Genomic DNA, 27,423 nt, shown 5'->3' with positions numbered 1-27,423 from the left:
AAATGCCACCCTATCGCCAGATCTTTCATCCTTTGACTTATTTCATTTTCCAAACTTGAAAACAAAACACCTTTCAGAAAGAAAGAAGAAACAAGTCCAGGAAATTATAGGATCTGCCATATACCAGTATACGAAGGGCCATACTCAAAAATGTGTTCTAAAACAATTAAAAATTAGATGAAAATGTTACGGAAATGTGTTTTAATTGAAAGAGAATATATAGGTGAAATCCTCAAGCCTAAGTCTTTAAAAGTCGTTTTTGTTTCTTTCTGAGCACCGAGGACATTATTTATTGAACAGCCCTCGTATTTCAAAACATCTCGTAAATGAAAAAAAGACAGATTATCACATTTATCAGAAGTGAGGGAGTGTTTACATGAGATGTTATCCTTGTATAGAAAAATCTGTTCCATATTTATATATTGTAGGTATTTTTGGTAATGCATGTAAAAAAGGAATCAGTTTCACTGTAGGCGAAAAATGCTTTTATCAGGTGTTGCTGACTCATGTGATAAACAATCGATTTTTCTCTCAACATCATTTTGATTATACATGTACTTCCATCGAACTGCGACTCGTCATGAGGAAGGTCAGTGTACTGCATATGAAAGTATAATTTCGTCACTTTGTTCTTGAAAATATATAAACAGAAAATATATAAATTTTTTAGCTCACCTGAGCCGAAGGCTCAAGTGAGCTTTTCTGATCACATTTTGTCCGGCGTCCGTCTGTCTGTAAACTTTTCACATTTTAAACTTCTTCTCAAGAACCGCTGGGCCAATTTAAGCCAAACTTGCCACAAAGCATCCTTGGGTGAAGGGGATTCAAGTTTGTTCAAATAAAGGGCCATGTCCTCATTCAAGGGGAGACAGGTGGGAATTAGTGAAAATTTGATTGCATGTTTTAAAAATCTTCTTCTCAGGAACCACTTTGCCAGGAAAGATGAAACTTATGGGGAAACATCCTCAGGTAGTGTAGATTCAAATTTGTTCAAATCATGACCCCTAGGGGTAGGGCGGGGCCACAATGGCCGATCGAAGTTTTACATAGAAATATGTAGGAAAATTCTTTGAAAATCTTCTCAAGAATAACAAAGCCATAATTCATCATATTTATAGGAAGCATCCATTACATAGACGTATTTAGGAATTTTAAAAAAAAAATCATCTTCTCAAGAATAGGAAAGCCATGATTGGTTATGGGACTACTTTTTGATTTTGACTTTTCAATAATAAACCAATTTCTACTTTTTCCTAGTCACAATGCTCAGATGAGCGATGTGGCCCATGGGCCTCTTGTGTTTAAAACTGAACTTATCATAAAATAGTTGAATACCTTTAATTTTTATCATACACTTTCTGAATAAAGTTCTATACATTTCAATATAATAAATCAAAGAGTTAACGGAAGGAAAATAAAAAAAAAAAAAACTTTAGAATATAAAAACAAAATGATCTAGGTGCCTATTTGCTAGAATACATTTGTAGTATGTCAAAGAATTAAAATATGAAACTTTCAAGGTCAATATTATAATAAAAAACACTATAATAATATTTCCTTTTTGTAAAAGTTTATTAATATGATGTACACGAAATATAGATTTTATTATATATCCATTATATATTCATCATTTGGGGGGGGGGGGTGTCATATAAAGCAGAATTTATTCAAAACTATTCATTCAAGAAGAAAACACGCGTCATATTTTCGATATTAACTTAAAAGATATATCAATTATAATTAAGAACTATTCATTCAAGAAGAAAACACGCGTCATATTTTCGATATTAACTTAAAAGATATTTCAATTATAATTAAGAAAAGTTACTTCCATTCATAAATCGACTCGGTGTATCCCAGTTAATTTGATATAAAATGCCTGGTACACCAGAGTCTGACACATTTGTAAAAGATCTGGACAATTTACCAGAAAAAGACATTACTGGTTAGCCACTAATTTCTGTAACAACAAAACATTATCACATCATAAACGTGATGACTTAAGATTTTCTTATTACTTAGTAAACTCTATAGCTACTTACGCAGCGATATGATTTATCACCTGTTAAATTCTTCCAGTTTATTCGATACAGAGGAGCATACACTACTCTACAATTTTGAAAACGAAGCAAGCTATGGTACAAATCAAAGTACTGTGAGTACTGAAAGACGATGGCATGAATGATTTTCCCTTTCCAGAATAATATATTGAGCATCGAGGGATATTTTTTCTAACTAGCAATTACTGGGACACGGAATGTCAACCTGAATTAAGGACCGATCTCCATGTTCCGCAGTGGAAGTCGAATCCGCAACGTAAGGATAGACTCTTCCAGGTCCGTGACTCCAGAGCAAACCTGCTACGTCAAATGGCGACTGACATTAAATATTAATAAATAAGATAAAATGTTGTAAGGATTTGTAAAACGATATGGAAATTAGAAAAGTTTATTTCAATTTTTCACAAAACATGTACAGGTATTTTAATTTTTAATAATATATAAATTTATATTTTTGTACTTAAAAGCAAAGTGTCATGAATTCTCACTTTGATCTAAAAATGTCACTACTTTTAAGTATATTTTTCATAAGAAAAGACATAGCAAACTTCTAATAGATATATGCATGAAAAAAAAATAATAAGATTTTATTTAATGTGTTGTGTTGCCTTACGGCATACGGATGATAAAATCAAAAAGTCTAAAGCAGCGTCACGTTTCCTCTTTCCTCTCCCACTTAAATTAAGGAATTTCATTGATGAACATAGTTGAGTTTCCCTTAATTCTTCAAATAACAGAAAGGAACCAATCTCGCACTCAATTTAAACCTTGTGAAGATTTATTAGTATTAAAGTTTTGGACAATATTTTACTATCGTTCTACTAAATAGGCAATCTTTTATATTGGCTGTCAGCGTTGAAAGCGTCTTTTGCTATTCCTTTGGCTGTTCTACCCGTGGATTTGATTAAAAACGAATTCGCGAAGAAAACTCCCATTTCTCTTGTACACAAAAGTTGAAAAAACTGAACAGCTTTCCAGTGCGTAGTAATGTCATCGAATGTCGCCATTTTTCGTGTGTTGTGTTTACCACTTTCCCATTTCTGATGCCTGGTAAACTGCCAAAAATTAAGCAGGGCACATGTCAATTGACTAAAACGACATATTACGTCATAATCAGTGATGATATACATGTTAAACGTTGTTAAAATCAGTTCTTGTGTAATTTTATTCTAAATTCTAAAATTGTTTTTGAAACATTTAATTTTAGAAATTATTATTAATAAAATTTTTAAAGATCTTGCCCCTCATTTAGATATTGTAAAGTTGCCCAATCCACACATTTGTTTCTCTTTACCCTGCAGTTTGACGTCAGTGACGTCATAGACGTAGTGTTTGAATTCTCAGTGCAGCGAGATCAAGTACACACACCCGTCATGATCAGTTTTATTTCATAATAAACAGGTCACAGTCAATGTATCGTCGTGATAAATTTCTGAAGCAGATTTTTTTTTAAATTAATGTTTTTTCGTGTTTAGAAGCAGAGATTCTCTCTATTTAGATAATTTTTAATATTTATGTTTTCGTGTGACGTCACAATTTATTTCCCGCACTCGGAAAATACAAATGTGAAGCGTATTTATTTAATCATGCTTACGTCTAATTCAACGATGCCCTGTGCGATATTGAGGTAAGCTTCACCCTGTGATATTTATGCAGTAAATAATTACGATGAAGGACTGACATTCAATCGTAAATTTTGAAATATTTATTGACAAAATTTTTTCCAAAGGAGGTTTTTGTCGTTGAAGCTGCCTTGAAAAATGCAGAAATTATCCCACAAATATACTATATAAAATTAAAACAATTGCTTTCAGATTTAAACACTATAAATATTCTGAAATATTTGAGTAAATAGTGTTATCTATCATATTTATCGTTTGTTCGTAAAAATTCGCATTATGGACTCCGTTATGGGCCCGTAAACATGAAGTATCTAAACTCCATACAAACTCTACACAAGGCGGTATTTGTGGGGCGATATCTTTTTAATTAGTCAAGAAATCCCATGACAGGACCGTTTTAAAATGTTAAGAACATATTAAGGTAGGTCCGTACTTTCAGAATTTTCTGTCAAACTGATAATTTTTCAATTTGAATACCTTGAACAAGTCTTAAACTTACTAAAACACCCATAAAAGACATATCTTTGCAGATTAATTTTCATACAACATGTCTTAGCACACATACCTCTAAAACCTCAACAGCCAAAACTGAACATAAAAAAGTGTAATATCATATTTCTCTTAGTTATGCACCAAATCACATCAAATTTATGTTAAAACTTATGAAGATCAAAAATATGCATTTGCCAAGAGAATATTTGAAATCTTTACTGCAAAACATTAACAAATCGGTGTTGAATCTGTTCATGTCTTTTAGAAAAAAATCTCAAAATATCTTTATTTTTTATAATTCTTAAAATCCAAAATGTTTAGATGCCATTTTTTCTTTAAAACTATTAAGAATTATATCTAATGTTAACAAAAACCGCTACTTTATTATGGTTGACCAGAGAATTTTAACAAAACAGTCTTTTGAAGACGTATACCCCCATTTTTGGAATATCATTTTTTTCAATCATTCAATGTAAAATTTTTAAATAATAAAAATTAAATGGATGATATAGGCTCTAAATCAATAAAAATATATCTCAGGTTAGTTTGCTTAAAAGAATATTAAAAAGATTTAGGTCCATAAAAGCATTTAAGAATTTTTTGTCTGTGTATGTACAAAATGACATATAGGTCTTATGGACAGAGTGCAAAGTGTTAATTTCCATAAATAATGTATATTAAATGCATCATATGCACAATAACACTATAATAAACAAATATTTACTTGCTAAATCATTTTCAATCACCCAAAAAGATTTATATCAATAGAAAAGTGAAAATTATTATTTTATATTGATGTGTAAAATTAGAACTGGATCCGTAAAAGTATGGGCCTTCCTTAAATTAGTAATATAAAAAATACGAAAAAAATTCATTGACAGGAATTTTTTCAGCTAAAGGTCCTGTTCCTCCTTAAATTTTCCAATGGACGACATGTATAGGACAATGTTTACCAAAATCTATTTAATACTTTTATTTCGAAATTTTCTTTAAAAAAAACAGGATTTTTTATCGTGCGTATGTTCATTAAAGCATGTTAATAAAATATTAAAATGTTTGTCTATATTTATCCAAAGAATTCAGATACACTAAAATATGATAAATAAATACTTGCTTAAATTTCTTCTAACGGCGCCCGTAAGAAAAAACGATTTTCGAGAAAAATGCTATGTCCACGATTTTAACGGACAGCCCTCGTACATTGCATACTACTCGAAAAAAGGAAGAAAATCAAAATAACAAAATATTTTTCTGCCTCTATATTTTTCCGTCGTCTCAGGCCACGGTCGGAGTCTGTATACAAAATTATACACTGTATATGTAGCGCTCTCCAGAATAGGGGAGGATCGTACATTTTGGCCGTGGTTTGCGATGATGCTATATATTTCACATACGTAGTATTATAAAATGCAATGACCCTGCAAGTCATAGCGCAACACATATCTTTGTGAACACACGCAGAAGACTGACCTAAATTCAGCCCACTAAAATCACATGAAAATCCTAATACTAGTAGTATTTCGTGCACACGTATTTGAGTACCCTTTTTTCGTACACTTTTTAAAGGGTACATTTATTAGACGTACGATAGAGCTTCTAAATTGGAATGAAATCTTTGGGTAACTTTTGTCCGCTACAGTCTTTGTAATTATAGTTTTGACAAATTATTCTTCGCTAAATCGTTTTAGTGTCCGAGTTAATGAGGCAAAGTCTTCTTTTTAAAAAGTAGAATGGTAAAAAACTTAGCAAATTTTATGGCATCGTATATATCTCCAACACCCTTTTATTAACAGATTAAGACGTCATTATATTTTTTCTTCTTTCCAAAAATACATGTATTCCATTTTCTAATTTAGCATTGTAAACAGATATTAGAAATTCAAAGAATCAAAAGAGTAGCGGCGCGTATGTTGTTTAGCAATTATAATTATTTGATTATTATTGTAATTTTAAGTTAACACACTGTGTGTACGAACTGACTTTTCGCACATGTGAGAAAAAACGAAAACATTTTTTACGAATTGACTTTTGTAGTTTGCATACGAATACACGAGTCGGTTGGTGTACGAGTTAGTTGTAGTTCGGCGTAATTCAATGAATATTCATGAGGCGAGAAATATTGATCACGGCAAATATCAGCAATAAGGCTTTGTGTCCATCAACGAAATGTCTTTGAAATAATTTGAAAGTATTTGTTAACTATGTATATTTTATTTTTAAACATCGACGCAAGTCTACTTTCATTATTTTGACTCTGCAAAAATCTCCGCTAGGGTCCCCGTGTGTTTACATGTTTATTCATAACCCAGACCAGCAGCAATAGCCTGTGGCTATATATAGCCACCGTCTAAAAAGTGAGGAAACAAGATTATCAACGGTCTTGTATAAAGCCACCATCTCTCAGGTTCTTTAGATAATACAATGACTTGTCAGCAAAAATAATCTATAAGCAAGTTGAATGCTGACTGATGTTTAGATATAAATTTTCAGGCCATTATTTATTACACCCAGAATTATGTATCTAAGGAATTTTTCAATTTGCCCGATCCTGACAAGGAGCAAGCTCTCTCTTGATATATCCAAGTAAAATTGAAACAAAAGTCACCACAGAGTCTGCCACATGTTTCATTTCTGTTCATTTTTTAATGTTTTATTGAATATAGACGATAAGGACCAGAAAGAAAAAAATAAAAAAAAACACACCAACTAAGCTGTATGACAAATGAGATGACCAGCTTTTCCATCTTCAACTTTCCTTAATTACATATCCCAACGTATTCGATACTCAAGAATATTCTTCGAGTATGATCATTTCTAAACCCAAGACAAGCTACCAACATGTTACAGGAACCGCAAAATAAAACCCCGTTAAAAATATAGTAAACTAAAGTTATTAACTTAAGTAATGACATGGTTAATCGAACACTTTGGATTTTCAAAGTTTTCACAATTTGAAAATCAATGCTTTACTACAGTAAATCAAAGTTTTAAATCTTTTTACTAAAGGGGCTATCAACACTACAGTCAATCAAAATATTGAAGTTAATAATCAACTTTCTAAAGTTTTTATAGTAAATAGTTATTTCATAGTTAATTTTATGGTATGTTACTATAGCTAGTATCTTGTTTTGTTACTTAAATACTAACATTAACATTCCAACGTTTTCACTTTAGTAAACTTATAAAAGTTTCAAAGTTTTTACTTTGCTACTATAATTATCTGGTTCGTACATTGTAGTTATTGTTTTTCTAAGGTCGTTTAAAGTCGGCACGTTGTGAATTCTAAGGTCGTTACATGTATAATGACCTTAGGACTTATATTATCATTAGATCGACTTGTTTCATACAGATTAGACATTTTTACATTAAAATTTGACAATGCAAAGTTCCTTCGACCTGATAAATGCTTCTGGATCACGGCGGCTGTGAACAGTCAACAGAAGAATCAATGCATACTTCTTCAAAGCACATGATCCCACCTTCGGATTTTCCATAAGTTCCTGCTTTAATAGGCCCTGTGTTTATATATCTTATGAGATTGGTATCTATGTACTCGTAATTGATAACAAAGTAACTAAATTTACCTACTTTTTATGAAATATTAATAACATAAATACATGGTACGTGAATGTATGTCATTTTCATCAATTTAATCAGACGTGTCTTTAATCATAATGCCATGTACATATTAACAATTTGATTTATAATATATGCAATCAAAATACTTAAAATTCTTTAATATAGTCATCTTCTTTGCTTTTCCCGCTCACTTACTCAATTACTCAATGTTTGAAAGGAAAGAAGCAGCTCAGAAACTCTGGCTAGTGTTGGTATATTTTTTTTAAGTCAGCATATTTTTTACTAGTTTTTTTCAATAATCATATTTTTGATTCATTTTAACTCATTCTTCCTGGCACCTGATATCCTAATAAGAGGCTTTTTTCTGTTAAAAATATCTGTGGACAGGACTGAAAATTCATCACCTGTAATAAAACAATACTGAAGGATCTATCCAAGCAAGCAAAGGGCAGCGTGATAACATATTTCTAATCATCTACTGTAATTGTGTTGGAGCAGTTGCTAACATTGAGAAGCCAACACAATCTTCTCTTGTTGCCTGGATCTATACGGAGATACTGTTAAATCTTCTCTGTTTATTCAATCCAATTTCCGTACAAGTAAAGTAACAAAAGCGCAATCATTACCTATCGATTTGAAATTCTTTAGATATCGAACATCCATACAAAGGGGAAATTTAGGACGATTTATATCTATACAACGTGTTAAGGTACCAAACGTTAATCATTTTACTATATATACATGTACATTTATGTTGTCATTTATTTACATGTACATGTAGCTGTCTGCAGTACTTTTTCATTTAAATCTCAATATCGATCCATAAAATGAATGCTTTAATTGTTTTATGCTATCAAAACTTGATAACGAAGTTTATGAAAATTATTTTTTTTTTCTAAATTTAAACACAAATGGAATCTAATGAACCAACATTACAAAATATAGAATGAACGTAAGTGTAAAAACACACGAGAAAGAGAGACAAAGAGAATTTAGATTTAGTTCAATTTTAACATCTTTCTAATTATTGATTAGGTCATCTTTAAAATAATGTTTTTTTGTCCTCTGTCGACTCAGAGTACAATTATTGGGTCATGAAGAAGGTAATTTAGTAGAAAATTTCAACATATTTGTACATCTTTAATTAAGCGGAATAACACCCCTCTCCCCCGTTACGGAGATAACAAACAGTATTCAAACTCAAAAGTCCATTAAACAATTTTTTTTAAAATTGGATCAGAGAAAACACTGACCTCCAACAAAAAATCAGAGATGGGATCATATGCCGTAAAGGAGAGAGCATCCTCTGCGGACCGGTCACACCCGCCGTGTGCTCCCTGTCATTTTCGGCAAAAGGAATCCGTGTCTCATCAGAAAACTTGTCATTGAGTTCGTTTTAAAAACAATTATCAACAAAGGGAAGGTAAGTATTTACTCTGTAATATTTTTCAGCAGTGCCAGCAAGAACAGCATTTGCTTTGTGTTGCATGTTACCCGCTGTTCTAGGTTTCTGTAGCTCGATACCAATACTGTCGGAAATGGCTATTGCCTTACACATCTCTGAAAAACTTCCTCACAACGCTGATCATTAATAACGTCAACAAAGGCCTTGTATACATCACATTTTGAACTCTGAAGAGCCAAAGTTAGAGGCTTCATATAACTAAGTATGTGTTGTGCACAACAATTGCAAGGATAAATTGCACTCCTCTCCATCATATTTATGAATACAGTGGCTTTCGTACGAGCATCGGAAACAGTGCTTTCAAATGTGTTTCTGACATCTTCAAGCGTCAATAATATGGCTGCATACTTTCCAGTGACAACTGAAAGAGTATCAACTCTAGCAGACCATCTAGTTTCGCAAAGCTTTGGCAAGATGTTCACAGAAAACTATCTTTTATGTCTTTATTGCTTTTGGTTACCTCATTTTCGATATTTCCATTTATATTTTAAATAATCAACCTGTTCTGCATTTGGCAAATGTCGTTTCATAATCGAAACTCTCTTTGGACTGGACCCAAGAAACCACGTGAGCTGATTTACATCATCAAAGAGGTTTCTGACCATAGGTATGTTCTTGCATGAAGAAGATACAATGTATAACTAAATTCAATGCATGTGCTCGACAGTGGTTATAATCAGCAAGCGGTTCTCGTATACGAGAACAGACCCCCGATTTTGATCCAGACATAACGCTTGCCCCATCATACATGTAACCTTGTCTTTTGAGGTACATGTACTGTGTATCTAAATTGCAGTCTTCAAGCTTTTGCAAAATTGCATTACTTAGGGATCATGCTGCATCATCTGAATCTAGAGGAGCATATCCAATGAAGTCTTTGTTTACTTAATTGTTTTCTTCCACGTACCTGATGCATATAGCCATTTGTTCTATATTTGCTACATCTGCACATTCATCGGACATAACAGAAAACCATTTGGCAGTTCTGGCAAGGGACAATATTGAACTTAGTACCTCTTCTACAGCTAACTAAATGAGTTCATGTCAGGACTAAGATATTTAGTATTGTAAGCTGCATTTTCAAGGTGTGATTTTAGAACAGGTTTTTCTTCACCCAACCAATGAATAAAGAAATCAAAATTGCCATCCTCTCGTTTTGTGATCTAGTGTCCCAGCGATTGCCTCTAAACGGAATATTTCGTTGACCGAGGGCAACAACTACCTCTATGATGTTTGACAATTATTCTCTGTATTTAAGAATGGTATCTTCATAACTTTGAGATATACTGCTTTTATTGCTTTTTTTCTTCACCCGAATAAACTTTCATAAAACTCACTGCCTTAACAAAGGCATTTTGGTGAGCGTTTGATTCCTCATGAATCTGAAGAGTGTCCATTTTAGAACCCATGTCATTTTCCAATCTCTAAGAACTGATGTAACAAATTTGTCCGATGGATTTAGCTGACCAAAGGCAATGCATGGCGCAAAAATGCAGCATCTTTCGATGGCCAACATCTTAACCAAATAAATTTATCTTCCCAACTTAAATTGTAACGTCTGCCATTGGTCAAAGGAAAGGAAAATTTTTCATGTGAAGGAGGACATTTACTTGAAATTATCTTTGATTTTTCAACATCATTTAAAACTTTCTGTGTAAAATTTACTAGATCCATCGACTCTGTTTTGCGGGGGGGGGGGGGGTTCTCGCTAATTTTGAAACTAAATGTATTAAGATAAAAAAAATATTCACAAGCTGGTAGTTTATAGTGTTTTCAAAATAAGCGTACCTGATGCCGATTTGTTTGACCCCTTTTCTTTCGGTCCATATTCTTAAATTTTCCCATAAAAAAACTACTTTGAGTTTGAGGATTTAGTGGAATAGGAGCATGATCTTATGAATTTTGATCCCGAACATACTGATATGAAAACACAACTGTTCAAATTTCAGATAACTTATATTGGTTTTATAACAAATTAAATATTTTCTGCAGTGTATTATTATATATTAATTATGGGAAGGATGAAAAATCAGTTGGTAGTTGCCTCATTGCCACAATGGAATCTACGCCCCTGATACTCGTATATGCTGTAATCAAAGCTTTCCTCATAATGTTGATTTAAGCATATAATTATATTGGTTGGAATTTATTTGTAAATCTAAGAAATGATTTATTTTTTTAGTTGATATTTTTGTGTATCATCCTGTTGTGTAATCCGGAAATTTATAATCATCTCGTGTATCACTCTTAAAGTACAGCGTCCGTACTTCCTTTTTCAATCAACCCATAAACCAGCAGACGCTTTAGAAATTGAGAGCTTAAAACTTTAAAGAAATAGGAGCATTGTTCATTTTCTCATGAACTACAATAAATGCGCATGAATTAATATCGCCATCGTTATGTCCAATACCGCACTTGACGTAAAACTACAATAGTGCAAACTGTTTTGCTTTAAAAATGACAGTTTAATGGCGTAAATTTGTGGCAACTCATCAGAAAAATAATGCAAATATAAGAAATGAATTTAATTTTTGAAGATTCATGAAGTATATGAATATGTACAGCGCTTCACGCCAGCATATTTATTATGAAGCGCTAACGCGCTTCATATATTATGCCGGCGTGTAGCGTCGTAGTTCATAACCTCAAGAATCTTCAAAAATTAATTCATTTCTTAAAAATTAGTCAAACGGCTGCAGATTTTTAGGATATACAGAGATTCTTGTATGGCCTTGTGCAGCATGTTGTAAAAGTTATTCAGTTGCTAATTGTGTAGACAATTTTCCTGATATAACAGACTTTACTGTAAAAAAAACAACAACGGAAAAACATGCCGGCTTTAAGAACACGACGGCCGGGAGAACGGAGTTAAAAGAACAGGTCGTCGGAGAGGTTTGTCCCCGGGAACCAGAGGAATCTGCTCCTGCGGCGGAATTAGTTGGGACACAACTGGCGAGGGATTGGGGACTCCATCACTCGACCGATCTGAATCAACAGGTACAAATATTTTTCTGTTTTCTGTTTTATTATTATTAAGATTAAGTTCTCTTACACCATCTAAAAACTCTCCTACAAACTGTTGTTTCTTTCATTTCATTTATGTTTCAAATCACAAAATGCCTAAACAAGGTAAAAAATCACAACGTGGATGTCTTGGACAGCCCCAAAGTGCCAAACCTTTTTCTAAAAGAGCACGTGAAAACAGTAGTGAATATGAAGACTTTGATGATGATGATGATGATGCAATAGTTGACACGTTAGTGGGTGCATTAAATAAACCAGAAATAATGTCAAAATTTGTTGAATGCATCAGCTCCTCAAAAGTACTAGTAAAATCACTTGTCACTCATCTCCTTCCTAGTCTGACAGAAACATTTCAGAGTGTACTTGATACTCTCAGGGTGTCTTTTGATAATCTCACTGAGCTGTTAAGGAAATCAGAAGAGAGATGTGTAGAATTAGAACTGAAAAACGATGACCTAGAACAATACACTCGAAGGCAAAATTTGAGAATATCAGGGATTACCGAAAATGAGGGCGAAAATACTGATGCTCTAGGTGCCAATTTTGTTAAAGAGACAATGAACGTCGACTTAGACATGCATGACATTGACAGGAGCCACCGAGTAGGGAGACCAAACTCAAAACCTCGTGACATTATTGTCAGATTTACTTCGTGCAAGGCATTACATAACATCATTAAGAGATGGAAAGCAGTACATGAATACAATATGTCTCAAAACACTTCTTACTATATTTTCGAAGATCTTACCAAAAACCGATCCACGATCTCATACCATGCAAGACAACTAAAAAAACAAAACAAAGAAATCCAAGACACGTGGACGGCTGATGGGAAAGTTTTCTTAAAACATCATCACGATAAAATGAAAGCGTGCACGAGAATTGGTGACCTTAAACCTGGTGCAGATTCTCAAACAAAAACATACGCCAGTGCGGCCATGGAAACAGTTGGACTTTCTTAAAAGTGGCCACAATGATTACATATTTATCGTGGTGTCAGAGTCCAGTCTAACAAAGTAAACTAATTCACCGGTTTAAATTTGTCTATTGAATTCTGTGAACATAATTAACAATGTATATACTGCTTAAATTAAACGTTAAGTTTATTATTATATGCTTATCACATGTATTTGTATAACTCCATATCCACGTGCACTTAAGTCACGTGATATATTTTCTTAGAAAGGGGAAAACACAAGCTACTTTAAGAATGTCAAAACACATTTTTATGCTGCGTTTTGTACTATGTACAATACTTATATTCTCCTTTTATGAATTGGGAAAAACTCCCCCTTATTATTCTTGTATATATTCGATTATTATTCATCCAAGCAATTTGCACTTTTTTGTTGTATTCTTCTGTACAATTGCACTTCTCCTTTCATGTGTTCTTTTTTTCTCAAACCAGTGTAATTATTTTGCACTAAAAATGCTGAGTATATCTTTATCAACTTATAATGGATTTCTTTTTACTTTTTTTATGTATGTCTTTCAAGCTGACAAAATACTAAAAAATATGTTTACTGTTCCGGAAATTGTTGATCCTTTCAGAATCTGTATTTATTTTAAACATGTCAACTTCCTGTGTTTACCATGTGGTGAGACTCAGGTATTTTTTCCAATTATTCCAATTATAGCGAGCGCAGCGAGCGTCGCCAAGCGACGCTCGTCACTGCGAGCTCTTAAAGCAACGCCTGTGCGAAGAGAAAATTCGGACTACTGCATATTCATTCGATAGAATTTTTTGATGCAGAAATTTGGACCCACAATGCATCACATGTTAAAACTATGTTCTCGCGAAAATAGCAGCAAAAGTTCAACCAAAAGTAAACATGCCCTGATTTAATGGATAAATATTGAAAATAAATAGTAAACGAAACGGTTTTCATTTACTTTCAGCACTGTTCAGGCTTCTTGTTGGAAATGTAACTTACATACGACGTCATGTGACGTCAGAGTCTAGAGGCACCAAATGTCACGTGCAGTTTGACGAGCCCGATCTAAATTATAACAAAATAAATATCTGCACTCGCAATAACGGTCGCACCGTCAACATATTAATTTATGACATGCATGATTGATTTTTAGCTCACCTTATGTAATACTCTCGGCGTCGGCGTCCCAGGTTAAGTTTTTTGGAGCAGTTTTCTTTTTAAGTACTTCTATGTCCTATATTGATTAGACATGCATGGAAGATGCTTCTAGTGTGTTTCATTGTACCATTCAAAGTTTCAGATGCTGCAATTTCAGCAGAGGAATGAGCAGCTAAATGTTTTTGGAGTAGGTTAACATTTTTGGTTCACTTTTTGGTGTAGGTCTCATTTCCAAGGAACTATAAGCCCTATGTTGACCAAACTTGCATGGATGATACATCTAAAGATGCACACTACCGGGCTTGCTTCGGATGCTGAATCTGACCTACGTTTTCTGGTTGAGTGAACAGGTTAAAGTTTTTGGTGCAGGTCGCATTTCCAAGTAACTATGAGCACTATAATGACCAAACTTGCATGGATGATATATCTAAGGATGCATACTTCCAGGCTTGCTTCAGATGATGAATCTGACCTACATTTTCCGGTTGAGTGAACAGGTTAAAGATTTTGGTGCAGATTTCATTGCCAAGGAGCTATAAGACCTATGTTGACCAAACTTGCATGGATGATACATCTAAGGATGCATACTACCAGGCTTGCTTCGGATGCTGAATCTGACCTACATTTTCTGGTTGAGTGAACTGGTTAAAGTTTTTGGTGCAGGTCTCATTTCCAAGTATCTATAAGCCCTATGTTGACCAAACTTGCATGGATGATACATCTAAGGATGCATACTACCAGGCTTGCTTCGGATGCTGAATCTGACCTACGTTTTGCCGGTTGATTAAACAGGTTAAAGTTTTTGGTGCAGGTCTCATTTCTAATATACTATGAGCCCTATAATGACCAAACTTGCATGGATGATACGTCTAAGGATGCATACTACCAGGCTTGCTTCAGATGCTGAATCTGACCTACATTTTCTGGTTGAGTGAACAGGTTAAAGTTTTTGGTGCATGATTCATTTCCAAGTAACTATGAGTTCTTTAATGACCTGACTTGCATGGACGATACATCTTAGGATGCACACTAATGGACTTGTTTCGGATGCTGAATTCGACATACATTTTTCAGATAATAGACCAGGTAAAAGTTATGAGTGCAGGTCTATTACCAAAAAGCTATAAGGCTTTTATAACATTGTATAAACCAAACTTGCACAAATAATGCATCAAGGGATGAAAACTCTCAAATTTGCTTCAGATGCTGGATTTTAATTACATTTTCATGAAGAAGAACTAGTTTGATTTTTTTTATATAGGTCTATTTCAAAGTATCAGATCAAAATTGCATGAATATTTTCATTTTTGGAATGTACACTTTTTGTTGGTCAATTGTGTGACTTTCCCTTACTTAAAGACAACATTCGTTGAGGTGAGCTCTGTAATCTCTGATTACCTATGTTCTTTTTTTGTGTTCAAAACCCGAGTCTCCCGAATTGTTTATATACTCCATGTTGTCTGTCACTTATATATAACTTCTCTGACTTGTCTCCTGATCAAATTTTGAATACTTTGCTATTTGGTGATAGGCAATTACCTTATAAAGTAAACAGTTCAATTTTTGAAGCAGTCCAACTGTACATCAAGTCTTCAAAAAGATTTTGATAGGATTTTGTAATTAAGTAAAAAAAAAAATGATAATGAAAAAATCCAGATATTTCTCATGTTTTTATTTACTTCAAGTCTCAGCATTTCCATGTTCCATGTATATTGTTTTGAGATGTGTATTGTTTCATTATGTATATAATTAGTAACATTAAGTTTCTTGAACATTCCAGAGTGGTCAACATGTTCGGTCATTTGATCTAGAACATTCTTAAATTTTGTGTATGTCCAGATTGTTCCAGTAATATCATGTTTTAATAATTTCTAGAATATTCTAGATTTATGATACTATATAAATACCCTGTCAATTCGATGCATATACAATAATTTGTCGTATAAGTAACATTGATGTACAGGTGTATAAAGAGACTGGGATATAATTACACTGGACATTGTGTGCAGCAACGGACACTCTGATGTATGTATTTTTAGATTCTTGCTAAGTTTGTACTTTATGTTTTATATACTTATTATATATTACTGTAAATAAATTATTGTTAAGTTTAAATTGTGTTATTGATCTTTGCTGGCATTTCGGGTAATTCTGACCCATAACAATATGTAGTATTCTTCCATGGAAATTTGTCTTTGCACTTTATTAATTTTTTTTCTTTACTCAGTGTTATTGCTTGATCAAAATTTATTTATTTTTTTAATGTCACTATTCCTTCTGTTTTGTATTTTTCTTCACATATTTGTTCTTTGCACTTTATTTATTTACTTATTCTGTTTTGCTGTTTGTTTGCACTTTTTAATTTTTTTGTCATTATATTGTATAGTGAGTATACCATGTATACAGCTCAACAAACTTTTTAAGCTCACACGGTTTTTCGCACAAATTAAGGTCACATTGTTATGATATAATATTGTGTATCGAGACAGCAAAATACATTTTAAAAGTATTTCTTTACATAATTTGAGTTTTATTTCATTTACTGAAACATAATTCACACAAATCAATTGGTAGAACTTTGATATATTCATGCCTAAAAAATAACAACTATATTCTTATTTGAATTTTTGTATTATCTTGCCAATTGTAACTGTCTTTTTATCCGTTCTTTTGAAAGTAATAGCTTTTTGCAGAAACGTAGACATGGGTACAGTACAGTTACTGTGACTTGTATTTTCTGTACATTTTGACTCTTTAACTTGGGATGGTAATAGTATTTTTCATCTGTTTGACTGCTTTCTATGTTAATAAGGTGGGATTTTTAAGCTTGAACTTCTAAAATCTAGAAACATGAAAGATTCATCCCACTGCAAAAATTTAACGTTTCAAACCGTAAATGCTGAAGAATTTTCCTTTTCATAGAAAGAATTTACTATTAAAAAAATAAACAATACTTCATTATCCTACCCTTTAATGTGGTTTCCTTTGGCAGTATTATCCCTTTTCGGCGCTGTATTTCGACGAAACCAAGAGAAGTATGGTAAATGAGCAAAGCTTTTTAAAAAATACTCACCTTTAAGAAGAAAATTTGAAATTTTCAACTACATGGGATCAAGGAAAGTTCGTTTATACAATTTGTAAAAACCCATTGTAGCATTGTATAATCAAAACATCCTACCATTTATTTATAAAATTTCCTTTAAAACATCCACTTCGGAAACTTAATATAATAATTTTAAAAGACATTTATGTTTGACATTATAAATGTAATATAACGAAGGGTTATGCCATTGTAATGCATTTTGAAAAGGGTAATGTTTATTACAACAATGTGACCTTAATTTGTGCAAAAAACCATGTGAGCTTAAAAAGTTTGTTGAGCTGTACGTACTTAGTAATAACGCTTCTGTATAATTTAATTCGATTCATTTTTTCTTTTCTTTTTTCCCACCTTAGATAACAAAAGAAATTAATGTAACATATAAGGAAATTTTTTCATCATTGTCAATTCTTAACATTTGTAACCTTGACCTTAGAAAGGACTTATATAGGCCATGCCTGATGTCCAATCCAATTATGTAATCTTACTTACATAATAAAATATTGATTAAATTAAAACAGCGCGACCGAATCACAAAGCGAGGCGATATTTTACAATTAGACATAGGTAAGATACTTACCTGTAGGATAATTGGGATGATCCGAGTCCTCGTCGTACATTCAAAGCTAAATATACAGTATCCAGCGCATGCGCTGATACATGTAATGACCACTTATTCATGGAAACAATAAAAGATTTACCGCCACTACCCATCATACACTGTAAAAAATGTGTTTAGATGATCAACACTTTCCTAAGCACATTCTTGTCACACTTTTTTATGCATTGAAATTCTAAACACATTGAATTCCATAACGTGTAACGGAAAGTGTTTAGAGCCTAAACACTTACATGTTTAGACTTTAAACACTTTATAAAACATGTTATGATACATGTTTACAAATTAAACACTTGGATGTTTTCATTGTCTTCCTGCAAGAAAACTGAAAATATAACAATTGTTTACATTTTAAATTTTATTCAGTCAACATTCAAACATGGATTTATTATAGAGAATTTTAAATTAAATATACACATGTTCAAATATATTTTTACACGCGTGTTTTAATTTTAATCAGCTTAGCAAGCAGTTATTCCTCATGTTTGTATCAAGTTTAACTTCCAGCAATTCTTTCACTGAGCAACGCACGCATAATTTGTTTTCATCCGTGACCGTCAGTAAGGAATTAATCCACTTCCATACTTTAAGAATGTTTTTGGGTTGTTCAAAGCTATAACAAACAACATGCTTCACAAAATTCAGTTTCCTTTACAAAGCAAGAAGTGCTGAAAAATGTAAGAACGATGACATGTCATTGTGGACTTGGAGATGGCAGCAGTTCCTCTGATACGTGTATTTTTGCTTTTAAGTTCGATGTGGACCATATCCTGTAAGAAAGAAATTCAAATTTTTATTAAAATATGCTCCTCACTGGCTGGAGTTCTATGAAATTTTTCACATGTTTGATAGCTATTACTGTGCTACTTTTATTGAACCTCATTTAGCCACTATATAGTACTGATACCGATATAGATATTATTAATGACATTCTACATAATATACTCCTTTCTAGATTTCAGGAATGCCAAATATAACCGAAGGGAATCTTGATCTACAACTACATGTGTAACTGGATGTCTATTTACGTAGCCCATCGTGGTCAATTTATGTAAAATAAAAATGATAGTAAACATACCTTTTATCGTAGTAATGTTGCATTTTAAATGCATTTCACAATCTCTTCATGATTATCACTTTGATTAGCATTCACTTCCTTTAATCTATCTTCTTTAGCTTACATTGGGATTTCCTTTGTTTCGATATCCGCTCTATTTATCATTCGAATTTATATGCGTCATTTCCGGGAAGATAACTCTGCACTTCACAGAAAAAGTTCGATTTCTAAACACTTATATCTAAACTATGTGTTAAATCTAACACCATTTAGATACAACACACGTTTAGACCTAAGTGTTTAGCCGTTAAACACAATCTTATACATGTTTAGGTCAAAACACGTTACGGAAATGTTTATTTTCTAAGCGCATTTTTTACAGTGTAGTTGAAAAGTGCTAAGAAAAAGGACACAAATAATTGCATGTGATGCACATAAATATGGGAAGGACAGGGAAGGATTTAGCTCTGAATGTACGACGAGGACTCGGATAATCCAAACTATCCTATAAAATCTTATATATCCTTGTCTAATTGTAAATTATCCTTCGTCCTCTTACGTACATTCATAGCTAAACATGCAGACTTCAAAGCAGTTCAACACGTATAATTATTAAAATGATTCTAACCGAACTAGAGGACTTCAAAATTGTCTTTCCAAAGGAAATATGTCAGATGATACAGTAATCTTCTTATAGAACTTGTTGAAGGTTGATGCGTTTGACCAATCTGCCACATTCATAATGTCTTTCATTGAAAGTCCAGCTTCTAAAGCTGCTGAAGTTGTTGCACTTCGAGTGGAATTGGAACCAAATCCACTTATCCCAGATCTAATCAACACAGAATTAATCCTTCTAGCAATTGTACTTGAAGTCACTTGTCTGTGAGGTTTAAATATTGAGATAAACAATATTGAGCTACTACGAAAGTCTTTAATTCTTTCAATATAACATTGGAAAGTTGACTTTACACTCAATTTCTTACACTTAGTGTAAGTTGGTAATACTACACGTTTGGATGGCTTGCCAGGTCTTGAGATTTTTGTAAGATTGTTCATCACAAAAACTGCCTTCGATGGGAGAATCTATAAAAAAAATTAGATCCAAAAAAGCAATGGATTATCCCCTATATGCAGACACCAAAGCTAATTAAATAGCTTATTGATATGTCAAAACCTTCAGTGACAACTTATCATTACACGGTACTGTAATGAATTAAGAATTTTCCAAACAATTGAAACATCCCATACACAAGAATATTTTGGAACGGTTGGTTTTAAATTATATACACTTTGATGAATTTAATAAGAGTTGGGTGCTTTCCAACAGGAAAGCCATCAATTGGCGGAATATTGGTAGATAAAGTTGAACAATAACTGTTAATTGCAGTATATGATTTGTTTTTCTGAAATTCACAAGACAAAAATTCCATAACATCGACTATAGAAACTTGAAAGGGATCCAAACTCCTGCTGCCACACCAGCCCAACCACTTTCCATGCAGATTGGTTCTGTTCATTAGTTTTACTTATCCATGCTTTGCTGAGAATTTCCGCTGTTTTCTTCGAAAATTCTCTTGTAACGTAACGTCTCCTTCAACTCGACATTTAGATATATCGACGACGTATTGTCAATTTACAATGGTAATTTCCATTCCTACGTCGATATATCCTGGTGAGCTTGAGATAAAAGATACCACAGAGTCTGACACATCTGCTTCATACTTGGATATTTTAATTGAAAAAGACATTACTGGTAATCTAACAACCAAGCTATATGATAGACGTGATGACTTTAACTTTTCTATAGTCAACTTCCCTGACTTATGCAGCAATATACCTCACCTTCATCACCTGCATACAGAGTTTATATATCTCTGTTGATTTGATACGCAAGAGCATGCTCTTCGTATGAACCATTTCTGAAATGAGGTAAGTTATTGACAAGCAAGTTAATGAAACAAGAATATCAGCAGTCTCGTTTAAAGTCATCATTTCGTAAGTTCTATGGTCAATATAATGGCCTTATCTGCAAATACAATTTATCATTGAGTCAAATGCTGTTAACGGTTTTCATACTGATTGTTAGTCCATTATTTATACACTGAATCATCGACGGATTTTTCCTTTATTTCCCCATCATGACAAGGAGCACACGGCGGGTGTGACCGGTCAGCAGGGGATGCTCACTCCTCCATGGCACTTTATCTCATCTCTGATGTTTCGGAGGTCCGTTTTTTCTGCTCCTATTTTGTATTGTTTTATGGACTTTGATATTGAATACTGTTCGTTATCTCCATATCCTTCTCCGCACACTGTCCACGCAACTAATTTGAGAGTCTTCCCTAACGGGTGTTTCTGTTCTCTGTCGTACGGTAGTGTTAACATGTTGTTCACCACAGGGAGAAGAATCGGATTCCTGCACGACAGATGAAGAACCTGTGGATACCACGGTTGAGTCTTCCAAAATGGAGTTATCAGTGTTAATAGAGGATTGTCCCTTATCACCTTCTGAAGAACAGCAGATATTAGGTTGAACGGTGGAAATGCAAAGGCTTTCAGGTTTGTCCAGGGAATTGAGAAAGCATCTGTTTTCCAGGCCAACGGATCTGGTTGCCATGACACGTAACATGGAATTTGGAAGTTTAGACGACTTGCAAACAGATCCTCTTGTGGAAGAAAAGTTGTTGAAATATCCTGTTCTGATTCAATTGCCATTCCGTTTGATCCATAAAATGTCGACTAAAAATCTGCATTCGTGTTCTCTACTCCTGGAATGTGTACTGCCGTCTGATGAATCTTTCTTCCTATTGCTCATTCCCAAATTTCCTTTGCAGGGAGTTCATTGACATTGAATGAGTCCCTCCCTTGTGATTCAAATTTATTTAGCTACTGCCATTTTGTTGTGTACCTGAATTAGAATATTCTTGACGTAAACCAGATCTGCTACCGTCATCAGCAAAAAATGAACATTCAATTCCAGAAAATTGATATGTATAATGTAACTGCATTTCCTCTACTTGTTTTTGGAATATTTCTTAGTTAATAACGATGAAAAAGACAAAATGATAAACAATATGGATATTTTTCGGGATGTACAATAAATCTTTCGGTCAATGTGAAAAATGCTTTGAATACTACATGTACAATTAGCCTAAAACCGCACTTACCTTTTAACCCAAATTTTTTTTGGAGTTATGTAAACTAAACTGAACAGACAATACCACCGCTTTTGACTTCAAATATTTATAAAACTTATGAAATACATGTAGTTAGATTAATTTCAGCAGCGATCATTGTTCTTTCACTTTATACAGATATTTCCTGAAATGGACTGCTAACCATGAATGTAAACATTCAAATACATTCTGTGTGGTCCGTGTAAATTAAATGTTGATGTGATGTGAAGTTTCAAGACCAAATAATTCTGTGTCATTGCGCGTCACAAGATAGCAATACGACGGCCCGTTTGTGTAATAAATGCAATTTTACTCGAAATTTTCGTCTCAAATGTAAATAATTGTAAACAAATGTTATTTTACAACAATGTTGAAAAGTTCACTGGGAAATGAACTTTTAGTTGGTACATAAATTCTAAAGCTTTAGCAAAAATCTTGCACAATTTCCTATATTCTTTAGAAAGATAATGTTGATTTTGATGTCAAAAAGTCAACTTTTAAATTTAAAAAAATACTGTCTGTTTTAATACTTTCGTGTCCACGGGATATCTTTTGCAATGACATTAAATTTTATAAAACTCTCCATAGCTTATCTCAAAAACAATTTCTCTGTTTGAAAAACTGATATGTATCCAAGCGATATCTTAAGAGGCTTTTGAGGTTTTTGCAATTTATTTTTATAGCATAACTCCATATTGCCCCGCCCGCCCTTTAAGTGCCTCCTCCCCCAAAACATCCACGCATGATCGATGTTTTTCCCTATAGCGGGGGTCGCGGATTCTCTAAATAAGTTTGTTGTTATAGATGTGTAGTGTAGATTCTTTTATAACATAAGAAGTAATAAATAAAGGTCTATTTATTATATTATACGAATTACGTGACAATTAAATTGTCAAGTTCAAATTCAAATTAAACAAATTTTGTTTTCTAACTTGTCAATAAGCACGTACGCCTGTTAACCTCTAGTTAGCTTAATTACCACTGGTTTAATGATTTAACTGTAGAAAGTATCCAACAATGCATTACATTTGTTCACCTGTCAAAAAAATAAAAATGACTTTCAAAGTAGAATTAAGAAAGGAATAATAACAGCCAATGAAACTGTTTCTTAGTTAGAAAGGGGAGGAAATACTTTAATGTCATAAAATCTAAACAAACAATCAGTGTCCCCCGATTAAGAAAAAAAAACAAGATGTGTTTGTGAAACAACATGCGCCCGGCGGCAACAAAATGAAAAAAAAAGTATTTTCAGCATATACGTCACAGTCAAGGTCACGAGGCCATTGATCTTGGGGTCAAAAAGCTTAAGGACGTTCGATCCTGAAAGCAGATTTTGTCCTGTCCTTTATTTGTGAAATTCTGCATCATTTTTAGCTCTACTGGTCAGAGACCACAAGAGCTTATGCAATAGTAATGCGTCCGTCGTCTGTCTGTCTGTAAACAATTTTTCAAAATGCTTCCTCCTACAGTTTTTGTCTGATTTCAATATAACTTGGCAAACAGGTACACTACACCAAGAAACATAATTCTGTGTATCGGTTTTTGAATGAACGGTGTTGCCGCGGTTACTAAAAATAGAAATTTCTGTGAAATTCTTTCAAAATGCTACGCCTCCTACAGTTTTGGTCTGATTTCAATACAATTTGGTACACAAGTTACACTAAGATACATAATTCTGTTTATCGAAATTTGAAAATTTTGATTTCGATTAGCGGTGTTGCCGTTGTTACTAAAAATAGAAATTTCTGTGAAATTCTTTCACAATGCTACGCCTCCTACAGTTTTGGTCTGATTTCAGTAAACTTGGCACAGAAGTAGAATACACTATAAAGATACATAATTCCGTGTATCGGTTTTTGATTTCAATGAACGGTGTTGCCGTTGTTACTAAAAATAGAAATTTCTGTGAAATTCCTTCAAAATGCTACTCCTCCTACAGTTTTGGTCTGATTTCAATATAACTTGGCACACAAGTAGACTACACTAAGATACATAATACTGTATAATTTTGATTGGCGGTGTTGCCGTGGTTACTAAAAATAGAAATTTCTGTGAAATTCTTTCAAAATGCTATTCCTCCTACAGTTTTGGTCTGATTTCAGTATAACTTGGCACACGAGTAGACTACACTAAGATACATAATTCTGTATATCGGTTTTTGATTTTGATGAGCGGTGTTGCCGTGGTTACTAAAAATAGAAATTTCTGTGAAATTCTTTCAAAATGCTACTCCTCCTACAGTTTTGGTCTGATTTCAGTATAACTTGGCACACGAGTAGACTACACTAAGATACATAATTCTGTATATCGGTTTTTGATTTTGATGAGCGGTGTTGCCGTGGTTACTAAAAATAGAAATTTCTGTGAAATTCTTTCAAAATGCTACTCCTCCTACAGTTTTGGTCTGATTTCAATATAACTTGGCACACAAGTAGACTACACTAAGATACATAATTCTGTGGATCGGTTTTTGATTTCAATGAACGGTGTTGCCGTGGTTACTAAAAATAGAAATTTCAGATAAATACTCTTAAAATCCTACTACAAATACAGTTTTAGTCTGATTATAATATAATGTAATGTAATTTTATTGCTGTTTTAAAGTTTCAATTCCCATCTGCTTATAAGTACTTTTCTCTTCCTTTGCTACAAGTACAAACCAGCAGAGCTTCAGTCTCGAGAGAGACTTCTGGTTAAGGTCTAGCATTAAATCTAATTTTACAATGCAAATTGAACTAAATTTGAAACCAGAAGTCTCTGTCGAGACTGAAGCTCTTCTGGTTTGTTCTTATAGCAATGGAAGGGAAAAGTTCTTAAGCAGTTGGGAATTGAAACTTAACTACAGCAATAAAAAGAATAATGATCCTTGATTAAGTCTCCTTATGTTCTTAGTATAGTCTACTTGCATGCCACATTATATTATAATCAGATTTAAACTGCAGGAGGAGTAGCATTTTGAGAGTTTTTAACAGAAATTTCTATTTTTAGTTACCATGGCAACACCGTTCATCGAAATCAAAAACCGATATATAGAATTATGTATCTTAGCGTAGTCTACTTGTGTGCCAAGTTATATTGAAATCAGACCAAAACTGTAGGAGAAGTAGCATTTTGAAAGAATTTCACAGAAATTTCTATTTTTAGTAACCACGGCAACATCGTTCATTGAAATCAAAAACTGATACACAGAATTATGTATCTTAGTGTAGTCTACTTGTGTGCCAAGTTATATTGAAATCAGACCAAAACTGTAGGATAGCATTTTGAAAGAATTTCACAGAAATTTCTATTTTTAGTGACAACGGCAACACCGTTCATCGAAATCAAAAACTGATACACAGAATTATGTATCTTAAAGTAGTCTACTTGTGTGCCAAGTTATATTGAAATCAGACCAAAACTGTAGGAGAAGTAGCATTTTGAAAGAATGTTACAGAAATTTCTATTTTTAGCAACAACGGCAACACCGTTCATTGAAATCAAAAATCGATACAAAGAATTATGTATCTTAGTGTGGTCTACTTGTGTGCTAAGTTATATTGAAATCAGACCAAAAATGTAGAAGGAGTAGTATTTTGAAAGAATTTCACAGAAATTTCTATTTTGAGTAACCACGGCAACACCGTTCATGGAAATCAAAAACCGATACACAGAATTATTTATCTTAGTGTAGTCTACTTATGTGCCAAGTTATATTGAAATCAAACCAAAACTGTAGGAGGAGTAGCATTTTGAAAGAATTTCACAGAAATTTCTATTTTTAGTAACAACGGCAACACCGTTCATCGAAATCAAAAACCGATAAACAGAATTATGTATCTTAGTGTGGTCTACTTGTGTGCTAAGTTATATTGAAATCAGACCAAAAATGTAGAAGGAGTAGTATTTTGAAAGAATTTCACAGAAATTTCTATTTTTAGTTACCACGGCAACACCGTTCATCGAAATCAAAAACCGATATACAGAATTATGTATCTTAGTGTAGTCTACTTATGTGCCAAGTTATATTGAAATCAGACCAAAACTGTAGGAGGAGTAGCATTTTGAAAGAATTTCACAGAAATTTCTATTTTTAGTAACAACGGCAACACCGTTAATCGAAATCAGAAACCAATGTACAGAATTATGTATCTTAGTGTAGTCTACTTGTGTGCCAAGTTATATTGAAATCAGGCCAAATATGAAACTGTAGGAGGAGTAGCATTTTGAAAGATTGTTTACAGACAGACAGACAGACAGACGGACAGACAGACGGACGGATTTTATTACTATCGCATAAGCTCTTCTGGTCTCTGACCAGTAGAGCTAAAAACGGCGATTAAATTTTATTCACGTAGAATTAAGCTACGAACTATATTTTGTGGCGGAAGGTTTTTTCGAAGAAATTGATCCGTTTTGTTTTCCTTTTGAACTATAACAGTACTGTTAATTGTAGATTTCTATTTTCCATGCTGGTTGCACAAAAAGCTGTTTTTTGCAATGAAATGTGTTATGCTGGTTCAGCTTTTAAAGTATTTCTTATGAATTCTTTCAACAAAGTTTGACAAATATCGTAAATATATTCTGAAAACCCGGAAAAAAAATTGAGCCAATTTAAACGTAAAATTGACACATTTTTAGTAATATCTAAAAATTTAAATCATATACCCCCACTTTTGATTTTCTTTTCTAAATATTTAAGATATCTTTGACCTTTTTGCTTCAATTCAGAAAAAGTTTAAGACGGTAAAATAATTTTCTTGCTTATTAAATTTTCAATGCCAGAAAAATCACATTTTATTAGTGCAAAAAGGTCAAATAATTTATTATGCGCAGCAACTTGAAACTTTTTCTTCGAAACAATTTTAAAGTGTCTTTTTTAAAACAGACTTAGAGTTCATTTTGTTTCATGCTTTAATTGGATGAAAATATGAGAGGGAAAACGTAGAAGATGTAATTTTTAATTAAGACACAAATATCAGTGCAAAAAGGTCATATTAAATGTACTGTAGCGCCAAAAGAAGCATATTGACCCCCATTTTTTGATTTGAATTTTAATTAAGCTATGTATGTAGAAACTAAAAATACACTTGGCTAAAAAAGTTTAAGACTTTAAATATCAGGATCCATCGCCGTTAATTAGTGGAATATGCATAC

At 33.1% G+C, this 27,423-nt stretch overlaps 1 protein-coding gene across 1 annotated transcript in view; it reads right to left on the bottom strand.

Moving 5' to 3' along the window:
* The window catches only part of LOC134272276 (solute carrier family 13 member 2-like), a 77,706-nt gene extending 60,670 nt beyond the window's left edge, over positions 1–17,036 (bottom strand). The window contains exon 1 of the mRNA XM_062754525.1: positions 17,033–17,036. The gene's annotated coding sequence lies outside the window, so the exon portion shown is untranslated. The remainder of the gene's footprint in view (positions 1–17,032) is intronic.
* Between the last annotated feature and the right edge of the window lie 10,387 nt (positions 17,037–27,423).

The sequence above is a fragment of the Saccostrea cucullata genome, unplaced genomic scaffold, assembly GCF_032062105.1.
Source record: "Saccostrea cucullata isolate Sc308-1 unplaced genomic scaffold, CSIRO_AGI_Scuc_v1 ctg620, whole genome shotgun sequence".
Lineage (NCBI taxonomy): Eukaryota > Metazoa > Mollusca > Bivalvia > Ostreida > Ostreidae > Saccostrea > Saccostrea cuccullata.
Note: the sequence above shows the minus strand (reverse complement) of the source record. Positions and strands in the feature narration are given on the sequence as shown.